At 39.5% G+C, this 16,733-nt stretch overlaps 1 long non-coding RNA gene across 1 annotated transcript; it reads right to left on the bottom strand.

Moving 5' to 3' along the window:
• Window positions 1–5,680: 5,680 nt before the first annotated feature.
• On the bottom strand, window positions 5,681–11,753 carry LOC139979842 (uncharacterized). Its single transcript, XR_011797353.1, has 3 exons — window positions 11,620–11,753; window positions 7,773–7,851; window positions 5,681–6,592 (listed from the first exon to the last, which is right to left on the bottom strand). It is a non-coding gene; the product is annotated as an uncharacterized lncRNA (long non-coding RNA).
• Between the last annotated feature and the right edge of the window lie 4,980 nt (window positions 11,754–16,733).

Genomic DNA, 16,733 nt, shown 5'->3' with positions numbered 1-16,733 from the left:
ACACACAGACAGTTTTGAAGCTGTTCACCCTTTTCATGCTCATTGATATGATATGATATCTGCTGTTTGCTACAAATTCGAACAGGTGCGTAGCGAGGATTTTCCAAGGGAGGGGCGAAGTCTGTAGGCAAACTATCTAAGCGTAGCGCCACCATAAGTTGGCGCGAAGCGTACAAAACATTTTGGCCGAAAATTCCCCCCAGATCGCTGGAAATGACACTTCCCATGCCTTGTTAGTTGTATCTAAGCATTTTCTATTTTAAAATTACTAGCGATATCATAAAAAATATGCTCGGGGAGGGGGGGGGGGTGGTCGCCCCTTCCCGAAATGCGTCATGTTCCCCGACGACTCGGTCGAGTTCGAGACCAGCCACAGTTGGTTTCATGGCACAGTTGTACAATAATTTAAGGCGTCCATACACACACACACGCGCGTTATGATAGACCATATATAGTATATAATATATAGATACATTAGTGAGAGAGGAAAAATGGAAACGTCAAAAATGGAGCTGTCGGTGTAAGGGGTAGGGTGAGGTGCACGCCCCTTCCGAAATCCTCGATCCGTCACTGGCTACCCTGTGTTAATAATAGGGATCAGCGCTATAATAATGTCACTGTTCCTCGTTCTCTTCCCGATGTCTTGGCGTTTTTCTTTTACTCCCTACTTTTCTCTCTTTCTTCTTTTTCTTTTCCCTTCCTTCCTCTCCTCCTCCTCTTTTTTCCCCTCTTTTTTCCCCTCTTTTTTCTCCTCTTTTTTTTCTCTCCTCTTTTTCTTACCCGTGGGGCGCGCGCCCCCAACGCCCCCCGGTTTTGGACGCGGTTTTGTTCATCCGCCAATATTTGTCTGTTTATTGCTAATTAAGTTGGTTGGGGGTGTGGGGGAGGGGAAAAAACCTGATTTGCAGTTTTTACCAAAACTGACCAAAAATCGATCCAAAATCGATTTCGCCCAAATGACGTAACAGGGGTTAACCGATGCTCAGTAGCCCAAATTTGCAACTCCCAGGTCCATATCTGCTTCCGTTCGGGAGATACGTGGTCCCGAAGGACCCGATAGAAATACGTGTTCTTTATAAGTGCACAATTTGGAAAAACCCCTCTTTTCAGCCCCCTCACTTGTCCTCTCTGAAACACCCATCGACATTAAAATTAGACGTGGAGTAGAAGACACCCTTGTCTTTGTTATACACCAATTTCGTGTAATTATCTGACCGGGAAAGGCTTTTTGTTTATATGATTTCTATTTTTTTCATAAATCATAAATCAGGTTTTTTGCCCCCCTGCACGCCCCCACCACACAACACCCAATTCCAAAATAAACTTCAGATTCGTAATCAGCGTGTCGCGAACTACCAGAAAAGATACACATTTATCGCCTTTGCGACAAATGTTTTTTCACCTAAAAAACACGTAGGACTAAGGGGTACGCACCTCTTGCAATTTTTGCCAAAACTGACCCATTTATTCATAAATGTCAAGATAAAACTCAAGATGACAAACAAAGGTTTGATTTGACTGCTTTACAATCACGTATCACTGGCAAGATGCGTCGAGCGCACTCTTATGACACTTCTTTCGCTCAGTTTGCAACTTCAGAGGAACAATAGAAAAACGAAAAACTTTTAGGGACAACAAAAGATTTTAAGCCTTTGTTCGTCGTAAAAGTTTTTCGGTCTTACTTTATTTTGAGGTGAAAAAACTTGTTGTCGCAAAGTCGATAAATGTGTATCTTTTCTGGTAGTTCGCGACACGCTGATTACGAATCTGAAGTTTATTTTGGAATTGGGTACCAAAAAGAGGTACTTTTTTAACTTTTCAAGACAAAACACCTATTTTTGGCGCAAATAAAAATTGCCAAAAATTGACCCAAAATCGATTTCGCCCAAAAGACGTAACAGGGGTTAACCGATGCTCAGGAGCCCAAATTTGCAACTCCCAGGTCCATATCTGCTTCCGTTCGGGAGATACGTGGTCCCAAAGGAATCTGTCTAGCCCTCCAAAAGATTTTATTGATAAGATCCAAAGTACTATTTTTAATTTATTTCGAACGGGAAAACTGATAAAGTAAGGAGACTTACTATGTTTAACCCCATTGAAAAGGGGGGTTTAAAAAAAATATATATGTTCACAGCTTTGTTGGTGCTCTCAAAACCTCTTGGGTCAAGCGTTATTGTAATAATGCCAACACGGGGTATTGGAAGCTCTTTTTTTCATTCCTCTCTGTCGCCGTCCGGTAAAGAGTTGCTTTTTAATTGTTATTTTCATGACCAGGATATTTCCTGTATTTGAAAATACCTTCATTGGACAAATTTGTATGGTTTTGAGTAAGCTTAGCTACCTTTAAGAAACCTTCGGAAGACTTGGGTGAGCAAATCCCCAAGAATTTTATCAGAATTGATAATACCATTGTTTATGACAAAAAGCTTTTACGACGCTGGTTTACTGTTTGTTAGGGATATGTCTTTGCCAGATGGGAAGCAATTGTCCAAATAATGCTTTTCTGACCAAAGTCTTTTACATTGTTAAGCTATTGTATGCTTTATAGAAGACTTCCTTTCACATTGTATATTTGCACGTGAAAAAAACAAAATAACTAATAATTATTTCTAAACAGTTACAGTGGTTAGTGCTATGTACTTAGAAAGTAAGACAAACTCTCTGTCTAGAATTCAACTCCCAGAGGATGTATTGATTAGGTATTTCTTTTCCTCATTTTGCAGTTAAAATATTAGAAAAGCCTATCATTTCTCAATTAACAGTTACTGTGGCGCAGTTGTTATGTTGTAAAATTTTGCATATTTATTATTGTTTTGTACAAAGAAATTGTCAATAAACTGAAAGAAATGAGACATACTCATTATCTTGAGTTCAAACACCAGAGGATGCATTTGATTTTCTATTTATTTGCCTCCTTATGTTGTGAAGATTAAATGTTAGAAACGAATATTAATTCTCAACAGTTCTAGTGGCGCAGTTGGTAGTGCTCTGGACTGGAGAGACACAGACAAACTCAATGTCTCCGGTTCGATCCCCAGACAGAGCATTTTGATTTTCTGTTCTTTTCCTTCTTCCATTCTGGACTTTGAAGTTTAAATATTAGAAACGAGCACTAATTCTCAACAGTTCTAGTGGCGCAGTTGGTAGTGCTCTGGACTGGAGAGGCACAGACAAACTCCATGTCTCCGGTTCGATCCCCAGACAGAGCATTTTGATTTTCTGTTCTTTTCCTTCTTCCATTCTGAAGTTTAAATATTAGAAACGAGCACTAATTCTCAACAGTTCTAGTGGCGCAGTTGGTAGTGCTCTGGACTGGAGAGAGACAGACAAACTCTGTGTCTCCGGTTCGATCCCCAGACGGAGCATTTTGATTTTCTGTTCTTTTCCTTCTTCCATTCTGGACTTTGAAGTTTAAATAATAGAAACGAGCACTAATTCTCAACAGTTCTAGTGGCGCAGTTGGTAGTGCTCTGGACTGGAGAGACACAGACAAACTCAATGTCTCCGGTTCGATCCCCAGACAAAGCATTTTATATTTTTGCTCTTTTACTGATTCCATTCTGGACTTTGAATTTAAATATTAGAAACGAGCATTAATTCTCAACAGTTCTAGTGGCGCAGTTGGTAGTGCTCTGGACTGGAGAGACAGACAAACTCCATGTCTCTGGTTCGAACCCCAGACAGAGCATTTTATATTTTTGCTCTTTTACTGATTCCATTCTGGACTTTGAAGTTTAAATATTAGAAACGAGCATTAATTCTCAACAGTTCTAGTGGCGCAGTTGGTAGTGCTCTGGACTGGAGAGAGACAGACAAACTCCATGTCTCTGGTTCGATTCCCAGACAACCTCCATGTCTGCTGTTCATGTCCAGGCAGAGCCTTTTACTTTTCTACTGTCTTAAGGGAGTGGAAGTATAAATATAAGAAACGAAATTTCTCCAGAGGGAACCGAAATGGTGCAATTGGTAGCTCCATCGTTCAGTAAGCAATTGGTTTGGATTGCATCGGTTCAAGTCCCAGGTGAGTATTCGCAAAAGGAGTTCTGACAAGTGGATAAGGTGAATCCCGAATGCGGGCGGTCCCCCTCCTCCTGACAGGTGGATAAAGTGAGTACCGAAGGGGAGACAGGGGAAAGGTGTGGACAAGGTGATGTCGCCGCCCCCTCCCCCTGACAAGGTAAAGGCGCGGACAAGTGGAGTTCGCCGCCACCCCTCCCCCTGACAAGGTTCATGCGCGGACAAATGAAGTTCGCCGCCACCCTTCCCCCCTGACTAGCTATTCTGGGGGTGAGGGAGTAGTGGAGAAAATCTTTTACAAAAACGACTAAGTCCAAACAGCAGGATCTTTAAATATTTGTACAGCTTTTAAATCAGAGGCCCACCTAATGGTCTAGTGGTAAAGACTTTTGCTTTTGCATGTCAAGGTCCCTGGCTCAAACTCAACCTCTGCTTTTCCTTTTACAATAGTCCAGTAAAAGGTAGAAAAAAAAGAGATGCTTGGAAATAACTAATTTTTTTTTAATGACAAATCAGTTCATGGACAGGTTGTTTCTTCATCCCTCCCACCACAGTTAATACCCTTCAACTACCTGTCCAGTAACAGGTTATCCTTTATCAAATACTAATCAAAACATGCAATACATCATTCATAAACATTCTTAGTGATACCTGCATCTACTATTGAGATGGTTGGGTGACAACAGACAGTTTCTATAATGTTTCTATTACTTATAATATCAGCCTGGAAGGCAGTTATTGAATAGTGCTAAGCAGTCACATGTACATATGGGATATGCCCTATGGCCTTTTACTTCACACCAGGTGGCTGGCTATCCAATTCACACGGGTACATTCTTTTTGGACATTTTTTTTTTAAACATTTGGAAGACCATTTTCACATGAGGGGAAAAAGAATGGATTTCCCCTAGATAAAAATAATAACCCCATCTTACTTCAGCCAGACAGGGCTTGAATCCATAGGTTTGCTTGACAATAGGTTCCCAATAAAAAGGAGGTGGCCTTCCATGGATGATCGATGATTCAGTTTACAATAATACCATGGCACCCCTGCTACCATCAATATCATTTTCTTTAACTTTCATTAATTAACTAAATCTGATTTTGAATTAGTTTTAGATAACTCTTAACTTTTACATTTTTGCCCTCCAGTTTGAAAAAGGAAACGATACTACCATAGCACAAACAAAATAAATGTGAAAAGGTTGCTCCCTTTCATTGCCATCTCAATCACCCCCCCCCCCCTCCCCGCTCCGACTACCACACCCCAAATTATATACACGAAGAGTGCATTATTGAAAGTAAATAAAGCCTTATCAGTAAACCTGTGCTACTGCAAACTGAAAATTCAATTCAAAGATTCTCCCTCTTCACTTTCATTTCTTCTTCTCGATCCTTCGCCTCACCACCCCCCCCCCCCACCCCAGGTCCTTCCAACTACCATCCATAACTCCTGCCAATATCAAATTCAGTCACCTTAACATCCCCATAAAGTGTCAGTCAGTCTAGCACCACAATGTTTGTAGACCAAGAAATCAACAACCGAAACCCATTTTTAAAACTTTAAAGCCCCATCATATAAAGATGCTGTTTGTTTCTTCTTTTTCTCTAAACGAGATCAACACACAAACACCAAATCCAAAATATGTAGAATTCCAATTCCCATTTTGAATATTCTTCAATTTTTTTTTTTGCCAAGCCACGTTAAAAAAGTGAGTGTTATTCTTTTTGGCCTTCCCCCATCTTTGTGTTTGCATTGCAACAAGGTGTAGTTTTCTCTACTAAAAAAACACAAATCAAATCAAATAAAACTTAAATAAAAGATGATAACAGCACATGCAGGAGAAGAGTGAGAGCCCTCCCAAATACTACCGGCTTATGTATACAAAAGACCTCACGGACGCAGATTAAGGGTAAAGGAGTTACACCGATTTGAAGTTCCAAATAACCTGGACTAACCCATTTGACCTGACGTGTGTCATTCCTGTGGTCTTATGATGGATGTTTATGAAATGTGATATATCAATCTGTGGGTGCCTCACCTGAATGTACCCGGAACCACGACATGCAATACATGCAGATATAATCATGTAACTGTATAATGCCAACACATACATACTGTAACAACCAAGACCAAAGAAGAGAGAAAAAAAGAAAAATAACATGGTTGGTAAAAGATATCACTCCTATTCGCCTGCTGACATTCCCACTGGGGATCGCATTTGATCCCAGAGAGACGCGATCTTTCGATCGTTTTTCCGACATCTTGGCAAATCTAGAGTTACTTTTCACCCCCACTCCACCATCCATGCAGGAACCCACCCAAACCCCCCTGCGCGGCCGATTTATTCTGTTTCAGTTTCTCGTCCAAGGAGGGAAACTCTATATGGTTCAGCACTAAGTCAAAGAAGAGCGGTTTGCACGGTGACAGCTTTAAGTCCGGTGGGAATGCCGTGAAGTTGGGCTTGGCGGCAAGGTCCGGCTGGTTGGCGTTGTACCGGTCCAGCCTTTCCACCAGCGGTTGATTGTCCTTCAGACCGAGTCATTCCTTTGCTGATGGAAGGTTCACTGGAATCTGAAAATTAACGCAAAGAGGTTCTTGGTAAACCATGGCCATTTTTTTAAAGTATTCTTGGGTGGAGGGTATTTTCATTGGGTGAGAGTAGTCGGAGGGTGGGGGAAGTCAATTCAATTAATTGTGAGAAATGTCATTCAATTAGGAACCACACAAGGCCTATTCTCATCTTTGTAGTTTGTCAGCTTGAGCTACCTGACAGTTCATAAGTAGGGGGGTGTATTGAAGTGGAATTTGAGATTTGAATCCCTGAATAGAGAAAGTTTACAAAACTTGATATTTTGCAGTCATATTTTGTTGTTGCTGTCACAAACAGAAATGGATACCCACTTCCTATTATTTGGAGAAGACAGAGACTGGTTCAATCGCAGTCTACAAGGCCAGATAAACTCTTTTTATTTTGGCTTTCAATTTCTTTATTCTGACAAATTTCGATAGTACAAAAAAACGGCATTTTTGATAGGGCTTTTGATACTTCCTTGTGATACCTGGACATCATACATTCAGCTACGAGCAAAAATAACTGTTGTCTGTCCTGTCCACTACAATACTCCTATTGTAATATTTTCACACCCTAAGGGCTTATAGGTCTCTCCACCCCCCCCCTCCCCCAAAAAAAGGGCGGTGCTGCTTCCAACTGAATTCTTTTCACTCATTGTTTAACCAAAGAGAAAAATTTGGGAAAGAAAACAACAGATTATTAATATAAATGCCATGTTTCTCTGAATCATTGTCTATGCTCTGATGGAAAACATTTGTTCCAGTAGCAGGGTTCAATTCCCAGGTTCCAAATGGACTCGGCAGTTTAATCTGCATTTTCCTGACGATCAGACCCAAAAGAGAACATCGATATGTCTCTCCACCGTTATCCCAAAGAAGAAACCTTTCAGAAACTCAAGGGTACTAAAGGAATTTCTTCCTTTTAAACTAACCAGGGTCCTACACAAAAGTAACAGGGTAGTAGCATGATGGTCTCTGCCTGATTCCCCCTCCCCCAACCCTATTTCTTTTCTTAATTTTTTGGTATTCCTCCTTTCATATATAGTCCATCTTGCATTTTGCCTTTTGAAAAACAAGAATCCTTAATCTTCATCCAAAGCAGCAAAAAGTTTATTTCCAAACACAGTAAATTTATTATTATTTTTATTATGATTATTATTATATTATTATAAGTACATACCTAGAATGGAGGCCACCTGAGCAGAGTACTTCAAGCCATTGATATCTTGTGCAAGAGTGTCCAATTCCTCTACCTCCACCTATCGATTAAATGAAACCAAAATCTAATCATGATATCTTCCACATTAAGTTTTTTAAGGGAGTGTCACTACCCAACAAGCCCTATAGGGTTTTTTAGTACACTTCCTTTCACAAGTTTTGTTTCTTATCTCCTTCTATGTCATACGTCATACTTATGTTAAGAAGAACAAAAATAAATAAATGAAATGAAATAAATGAATTAGTTACCTTTTTTTTTAATTCGAGTAAAAGTTTTGTTTTTGTTGTTGTTGATATCGAATCAAAAGGAGTTTAACCCCTGGTCGACCTGGCGAGAGGTCCTACAGGGGGATAATAAGTTTGTTTTTATAGAATAGACATTTTTTCTTTCTTGGAAAAGTTGTCTATGTTCAGTCAGGGAATTGCTGGTAAATGAAGTCTTATATATTTACAATGGACAGGATAGCCATAATCATACCCGAGGTAGGGGTCGAAGAGCCAATTAGGGAGGGATTTCTAAAGGAGAGGCAAGGGTTGAATTAAGCGGGCGCCCAGGCGCTATTCGCGCCCGCAAGCACTAAAATAGCGCCCCTGGACATGAAAATACAATACGCACGGGCGCTACTTTGTCGGCAAATAAGCGCCCGCATACTCCTGTAAATATCAGCCTTATCATGCGCTGCACAGAAGCCAGAAACTACATTGCATGCTAGTGCTATATAGTAACTGCTAGCGATTTGATAAATCACTGATCGATCGAGTGCATGCACAATAGCACTGGTGCACATGGTTTATATATCGCACAACACCTGTACTGATACGTACGTACATGCCGTACTTGAATTTTGTTTCTCCTTTTTAGCTCCTGGTAGTGAGAAAATAGCTCCTGGTCCTACTGAAATTGCCGCGAACCAGGAGTGGTTGTGGTTTCTATTGTTTGGTAAGGGAGTGGTTGCTACTTTATGTTTTAATCAATCGGTCATTGTTGGAGTTGTTTGTTTTGTTCTGTATATATAGTATACTTGGAGTCGGGGCCTAGACCCATTTAGGAAAGGATTTTCTTAATGGAATGAGACTTAAAGTAGTAACAATTGTGAATACAGAAAGGGTTTGGTTTTTGAGTAGTGAGTTGTTGCGACTTTGTATTTCAGGGGGAGGTCTTCAATCAAAGGGTCGTTCTCGAGGTTGTTTTTGTATAACTTGGTGTTGATTTCTTCAAGTCAGGTGAAAGTAGATTTTGTGTTTCCTGCACGGAGAACGTACAAAGTAGCAATATAGGTAGGGATTTTGAGTGCGAGTCGATAAGCTGTGGTGTGGATTCTGTTTAAAATTTGTTTATTGGGATTAGAGATGGTAAGCAGGGAGATGCTCCCATAACTGAGAATCGGTTTTACTTTGGATTTATAGATTTGGATAATGGTTTTCGGAGGGAAGTTATATTTGTGTGAGAGGATTTGAATGGATTTAAGTTAGGACCAGCAGCGTCCTGCAGTTCTGTTACAATGTGGAATTAAACAATAATTTGCTATCGAAAGTGGTACCGAGGAAGGTTGCATTAGGAGTAGCAGTGATTGAGGTGTTGAAAGATTTATTTTGGAAATATGGTGTTGGTATTTTGAGTTTATTATGGAGAAATTGGCTAAGTTAGATTTTGAGGGATTTATTTTTTGTTCTCCACATCGAGCACCAATTTTCGAGATGTGTAATTGGTGTTTTAATATTTAGTTCCGTCATAAAGATATTTTTACTGGTGCTCCAAATGGCTATGTAGTCAGTGTACTGACTATAGTTGCATTTAGATAGGGGGGATGTTCAAATCATTAACAAATAGGGTGTAGGGGAGGGGGCTGAGAACAGTGCCCTGTGGAGTACCTGCACGAAGTGGAATAGGTTTTGATTGTTGGTTTTTGTAGCATATTTTGGATGCGACGAGGTTTATGTCTAGCTCAAAAAGGAGTGGAAAATGGTCACTGATTAGGTCATCTTCTAGGATTTGAATAGAATGAGTTTTAGTTGCAAGGTGATTTGAGGTTATGGCGTAGTCAAGTAGTTCAGTATTATTGTTTATTGGGTTTATCCTAGTTTTGGTATTTTGGTTAAATTATTGTTAAGTTGTGTTTATCACATATTTCTAAGAGGTATATGCCTTTTTCAGATATTTGGTGCTACCAAAAATGATGTGGTGGGCATTTAGATCTCCTAGTAGTATTGTATTTTTATTAGAACTTTTTTATTGTGGATATGGGCTCATTTGGGGACTAAAATAGCTAATAATGTGGAGAGGTTTATTGTCTCTTTTGAGTACAATTTCAATTGTTTGTTTGGGTTGGGTTTGGGGAGGGTGGCTTTGAGGTCGTTTTTTTCAGCAATAAGTACTCCTCCCATAGAGCGAGAGATATCGTGTCTGAAAGTTTGGTAACCAGGGATGCTAAGGTGGGAATCTGTATTTAGTTTAGTTTCGTTTAACGAATTGATATCCGGGGAGTGGTTGGTGAATATACTAAGTAGGAGGCTTAATTTTGGAAGGATACTGTTGATGTTTAGGTGGAGGAACTTGACCGAAGGAGGGAGTGTGCTTGTCATGTAGGTGATTGAGGAGGGCTAAATATTGAAGGTTGGTGGAGATGTTCCATAATTACAGTTTTGGGGATATTTAAGTTTAGGTGTTTTAGTGTTAACGTGGTGGCATAACTGGCAAGGTCGTCGGATTTAATATTAATGTCAGCTTTTTGGAAGGTGTATTGTACTAATTCAATTACAAAGGTTGCGATATTAAGTTTTTCTTCAGTGGCGATTTTATTTCTTATTTCAATTTTAGGGGTAGATTTGGTTACATTCGCTTAGGGTTTTTGTTGTTGTTGTTGTTTGTTATTAGCTTCAGTTTTAGCTTCTTTAAATTTTGGGCATCCTTTGTAAAGGGCGGCATGAGTCCCTGAGCAATTGGCACATTGTGTTTTCTTTTGGTTTGGGACAGTCTTCAACTCTGTGGTTTTTGCCACATCTGAGACATCTGGTTTAATTTTTGCAAGTATGGTGGGTGTGTCCAAAAAGTTGACATTTGAAACATTGAGTGATTTGGGGGGGGGGGGGTTCGTGGTATTCTTCTATTTTGTGTTTATAGTATCCTAAGTAGAAACCTTGTTTGATTAGGGATTGTTGAGGTTCTTGTTCTTCAAACATTATTTTTACTTTCCAAGTTGGATTGTTTGTGGCATGACTAATGAGTCTTTAAGTTGTATTGGGGGTGTATTCTTGGTCTTGGAGTTCTTGTGCAATATCTTTGATTTGAATTTCAGGGTTTATGCCACAGGGTACTATGGAGAAGTTTCTTTGTCTTACTTTTTGGGGGATTCTTGGTTTGGGGTTGCCTAGTTTAGTCCATGGTTTCAGGAGGATATTTGCAGATTTAGGGTCATGGGGGTGATTAGGATGTTGTTACTACGAAGACGCTCTACATTTGAGATCATAGCATTTGGTTTTTCTTCATTGATTAGTTTAGCAAGTGTTATTGGGTTTTTTGATAGTTCTGGTAAGATTCCTGATACAATGATTGTTTGAGCGGACTTTTTGGTGGTTGGTTTGGAGTTAGGAGATGGGTTTATTTCAAGGGAGTTTTGACTTTGTCTTTTTCTGTTATTTTTGTACAGGGATTCAGTCATTAATGTCTATGCCAAAATCAGAGAGGTTTAGGTTTTCGACTAGGGGGGCGGTTATAGGTGGGTAAGGGGTTGTCATATTGGCAAAATAGCCCCTCCCTACGGGTTTTAAATGGTTTCTATACAATGAAATTGATCATAGACTTCACTTACCAGAAAGAATTAGTCTCCAGCCTAAGACGGCAGACGGAAAGAATAGGAACTCCTTGTGAAGAGACACACTATGAATCGAAAGTGTACTCGGTAGCGTTGTGTTGGTATCCAAGGAGGCGTACGTTTTGTAAATGGCGGGTAATAGAGTGAAGGATGATGGGGTGGCGCTTTGTCGAAAAGCTAACTGTTGACCAACATAATCCTCAGATCCCTAATGAAAGGAGAGGAATGCAAAAGAAATTAGCCAATTGTCTTCAAAATAAGTCTCGTACATTTAGCACAAAACATTAAACACTAATAAGCAACTAATTCCAACAAAGTTTAGGCTGTGATTGAAACTTTACTGATGGAAACATAAGTAAATATATATTATATTTTTAGGAACTTTTCTTTCTTATGACTAACCTTGACTGTATATTGCAGCTTTCCAAAGTTTCCAGCTTAGCTGGTGTTTTTTCATCAAATCAGCTCATCTTTGAGTTTTCTGATCTTGACAACAATCAACTGTCTTTTTAATTTACCACAACCCAGACCACACTAATTGGCAACTCTTTCCAACAATCTAAGGCAACAATCATCAATTTAAGACAACCAAATTACTAACTACACAATGATTCCAACAAACTAAGGCACCAGGTCTCATTAATTTAGCACAAAACAGACCACACTAGTTAGCAACTCATATCAATAAACTAAGGCAAAACTTATAAATTTAATACAAACACACCACACTAATTACCAACAAATTATCACAGCACTCCTCTTCAATTAAGCACAAACAGACCACACTAATTAGCTACTGTACTCATTACACCAAACTAAGGCACAATGTCTCTTTAATATATCACGAAACAGACCACACCAAATACCGACTAGTACTGTACCAACAGGCTAAGGCACAGTGTCTCGTAGGTTTAGCACAAAAACACACCACACCAAATACCGAATGCTTCCAACAGGCTAAGGCACCGCGTCTCCTACATTTAGCACTGATCTTGACAACAATCAACTGTTGAGAGAACAAGACTGATGTTAATGATTCTGGCTCACAATGATGTTTCCCTTGACACTTAATTTTTCTCCAATTTCTGTTAAATAACCTCCAGATAACAATTCCAGATCTCTCTGTAGAGGACAGGCTTGAAGGATCTTCTCGTATTTGGTGGAGTTGAGATCTTTACCAAACAGAACGTTTTCTCTCACGATATCATTTTGGATCCAAGCTTGTTGAGCAACATAGGCCACAGATCTCTGATGAAAGGAGAGGAATACATAACAAATTGGTCACTTTTCTTCAAAGTAACAGCAAAAGTAAAAAAGTCAAACCCTGTTAACAACCAAACTGTCAGCCGTGAGACAAAAGATGTGTACTCTTCTAGAAGGGCAATTTGTGAAAGAAATGGAATTATATGGTCAGATCAAAGTTATTGGACACTGGTTTGAACAACTCTCATAAAAGACCTCACTAAATACCAACTCGTTCCATCAAACTAGGTACAATGTCTTATTACTTTAACACAACCAAAATACTTATTACAAATTCATTACAACAAACTAAGGCAACGGGTTTCATTAATTTAGCACAAAACAGACCACACTAATTAGCAACTCATATCAATAAACTAAGGCAGAACTTATCAATTTAATACAAACACACCACACCAATTACCGACTGGCTCCAATAGGCTAAGGCTGAGGTCTTATACATTTAGCACAAAAACAGGCAACACCAAAAACCGACTGGTTCAAACAGGCTATGGCACAATGTCTCCTACATTTGGCACAAAACAGACAACACTAATTAAAAACTAATACCAATAAACTAAGGTACAATGTCTTAATAATTTAGCACATAAACAGACTACATTAATTAGCATCTCATGCCACTTAACTAAGACACCAATTAGCTTCATTTTGATGTTGTCATGGTTGCTTGGAATGAGTGGAATGTGTAACTCTGTACAAACTATATCATGGAACTTGTTCAGCCTTTCTGTAAGAATAGTAATTTAGCACAAAAAAAAACCACATCAAATACCGACTGGTTCCAACGGGCCAAGGCACGGTGTGTTGTACATTTAGCACAGAAACAAGAACACACCAAATACAGACTGGTTCCAACAGGCTAAGGCACCATGTCTCCTACATTAAGCACTGATCTTGGCAACAATCAACTGTTGATTTACTGGTAATTAACATGCATGGAATCCATAGTGGTTATGGGTTGTATGGCATTCATTGTGGGAATGAAATAACATAGAAACTTTAGCCTATAGTATAGGTATATGCCTTCCTTGGTTCCTCCCCTAAAATTGTTGTTTTCCCATTTACCAATACCAGTTTCTTCAATTACTACAAGTGTCTCTGTGAAATATGTTCCTTTCTTTCACCAAACTCTCTTAAATCACAAGATACATTTACTACGTACAGTTGCTTCACTAGGCTACCTAGGCCTAGGCTAGCCTAAATGAATTCTTTCCACAGCCAAGCCGTCTTTCTTTCCTCCCCAGAAAAACGTTTGTTTCAACCCTATAAAAATAATTAAATATCTAACAGGAGCCGGCCTGTCATGATGGAAAAAAAAAAGCAATGAGAGAGAGCTTTCATCCTAAGCTAATTTGTCCGGTTGCGAGTTAGTGTCTTGAGAATGTGTTACTGTTAAGTGCTAGATGGCATAGCCTAGGCTATGGTAGGCTACTCTGGTAGGAATTTAAAGACAATTAATTAAGTTAGGCCTACCCTAACTGTACTAGCCTTAACCAGAAAGTAATTAGGCCCAACCAGCAAGGTCTAGTATTATGTCGGAAGATATAAAGTGACTTACTTTACTTACGTGAATTGTCTAGTGAATATCATATTAGGCCTAGGTTAGCATTCCAACTTACTATAGACGCCAGTGCCTACGTGAGCTAGCCTATCGTTAGGCCTAAGCGAAACTATTATATGATAGGCTAGCCTAATTTCTCACGCTCGCTGACTCAAACAATGTGAAGTACTAACTTGCTCCACAAAACTAATGAACAACCTTCGCCATTCAAATTCTTTGGCAGTTACTACCCGTACAGAATAGGCTACAAATAACAATTACGTATGAATTGTTAGCTAACGGCTGCCAGGAAGCGAACTGCTAGTGCAACCTTTTGTGAGCTTTATAATACCGATCATAATTCGCGCTCCTTAGCTTATAACTTTGACCGGTGTGAAGTTAGATACTTATTCCACGTTCCTCATTCGATATTCGCGAATGAGTAACTGCTACCTATTCAGTTACGTATTCGACAATGGTATCGACGTAACACCTCTGGCAAGACAAAAGCTTGCTTACAAGATGTTCAACATTTGGTCGTGGAAAGAGGTTTAGTGATATGAACTCTAATGACTATGTAGAAGGGTACTATAATGCATCTTGCCCGGTCCAAATAGTTCTTGACCAACTAAAATGACCACTACTTCATCAGTTTTTAAATCAATGTACCGGAACCTGAAAAAAATCACTTTAGGCCCTAATCAAGACTAGCACGCCTTGGACCACCTAACCAATGGGTCATATGAATTCTTAACACATTGTAGAAGGATACTATAATGCGTCTTGCCCGGTTCAAAGAGTGCTTGACCAATTAAAATGACCAATAAATTAACAACTTTTTAAATGAATGTAACGGGAACTGAAATAAAAACATTTGGGCCCTAATCAAAACCAGCACGCCTTCGACCACCCAACCAATGGGTCATAGGAACTCTAAAGACATTGTAGAAGGGTACCATAATGGGTCATGCCCTGTCCAAAGAGTGCTTGACCAATTTAAATGACCACTAAATCATTACTTCTCTAATGAGTGTAACGGGACCACGAAAAAGCTTTGGGCCCTTATCCATGCAGCACGCCTTGGATCACCAAACCGATGGTTAACATGAACTCTAAAGACATTGTAGAAGAGTACCATCATGCGTCTTGCCCGGTCCAAAGAGTGCTTGACCAATTTAAATGACCATTAAATCATTACTTCTTTAATGAGTGTAACAGGACCACGAAAAAGCTTGGGTCCTAATCCATGCAGCACGCCTTAGAACACCTAACAAATGGGTAATATGAACTCTAATGACAATGTAGAAGTGTACCATCATGCGTCTTGCCCGGTCCAAAGAGTGCTTGACCAATTAAACTGACCACTAAATCATCACTTCGTTAATGAATGTAAATGGACCTGCAAAACTCTTTAGGCCCCAGTCAAGACCAGCAGCACGCCTTGGACCACCTAACCAATGGGTCATAGGAATTCTAAGGACATAATTGAAGAGTCCCATAGTCAGTCTTATACGGTCCAAAGAGTATTTGACCAATACAAATGACTAATGCACAATCATTATCCAGCAGATTTATCAAAACGAGAGCCTAAGTGATATTGTTCAATGCTTGGACGTTATTGCATGTGCCATTAATGCATGGTAGGAATAGGGGATGGTTTATTAATTTTATTGTTTGTCCGGCTGTAAGCTTCAGTTGAGCTTTTATGACAGTGCCTGCTACATGCCTGCTACAGCGTTGCTACAGCCCTGGAAAGATGCTGTCGCTTTATACAATTGTGTTCAAATAACTGCCACATTGCAAATTTCCCCTTAGATTAGGATAAAATTTCGTAAGTGATTTGCGCAAGTTAAAGTGTTGTATAGGCTGACATATCAATGAATTCGGAAGTCATTTAGAGGTAACTTTCTAAAATTGTAAAAACATTCCTACAGAATTTGGCCATGGACATGCGGCCATTAATTGGGAATGCACTTTAATATATATATATACTGCAATATCTTTTTTTTTCATTCCTTGAGGGTCCAAAGTGCAATTTGAAATGCTACCGGTTGACACTAAACGTACAATACATAACATACGAGATAGGGGTGAGTCACACGCCCCTTACGAAATCATTGATCCGTCACTGGCTAACCTGTGTATATAAAAGGGATCAGCGCTGTAATGTCACTGTTCCCCTTTCTCTTCTCTCTTCCTGATGTCTTGGCGTTTTACTTTTACTCCCTCCTTTTCTCCTTTTTCTCTTTTTCTTCTTTTTCTTTTCCCTTCCTTCCTTCCTCTCCTCCTCCTCCTCCTCCTCCTCCTC

This window comes from Apostichopus japonicus, chromosome 14 (assembly GCF_037975245.1).
Source record: "Apostichopus japonicus isolate 1M-3 chromosome 14, ASM3797524v1, whole genome shotgun sequence".
NCBI classification, from domain to species: Eukaryota; Metazoa; Echinodermata; class Holothuroidea; order Aspidochirotida; family Stichopodidae; genus Apostichopus; species Apostichopus japonicus.
This window is presented reverse-complemented; position numbering and strand designations above follow the sequence as displayed.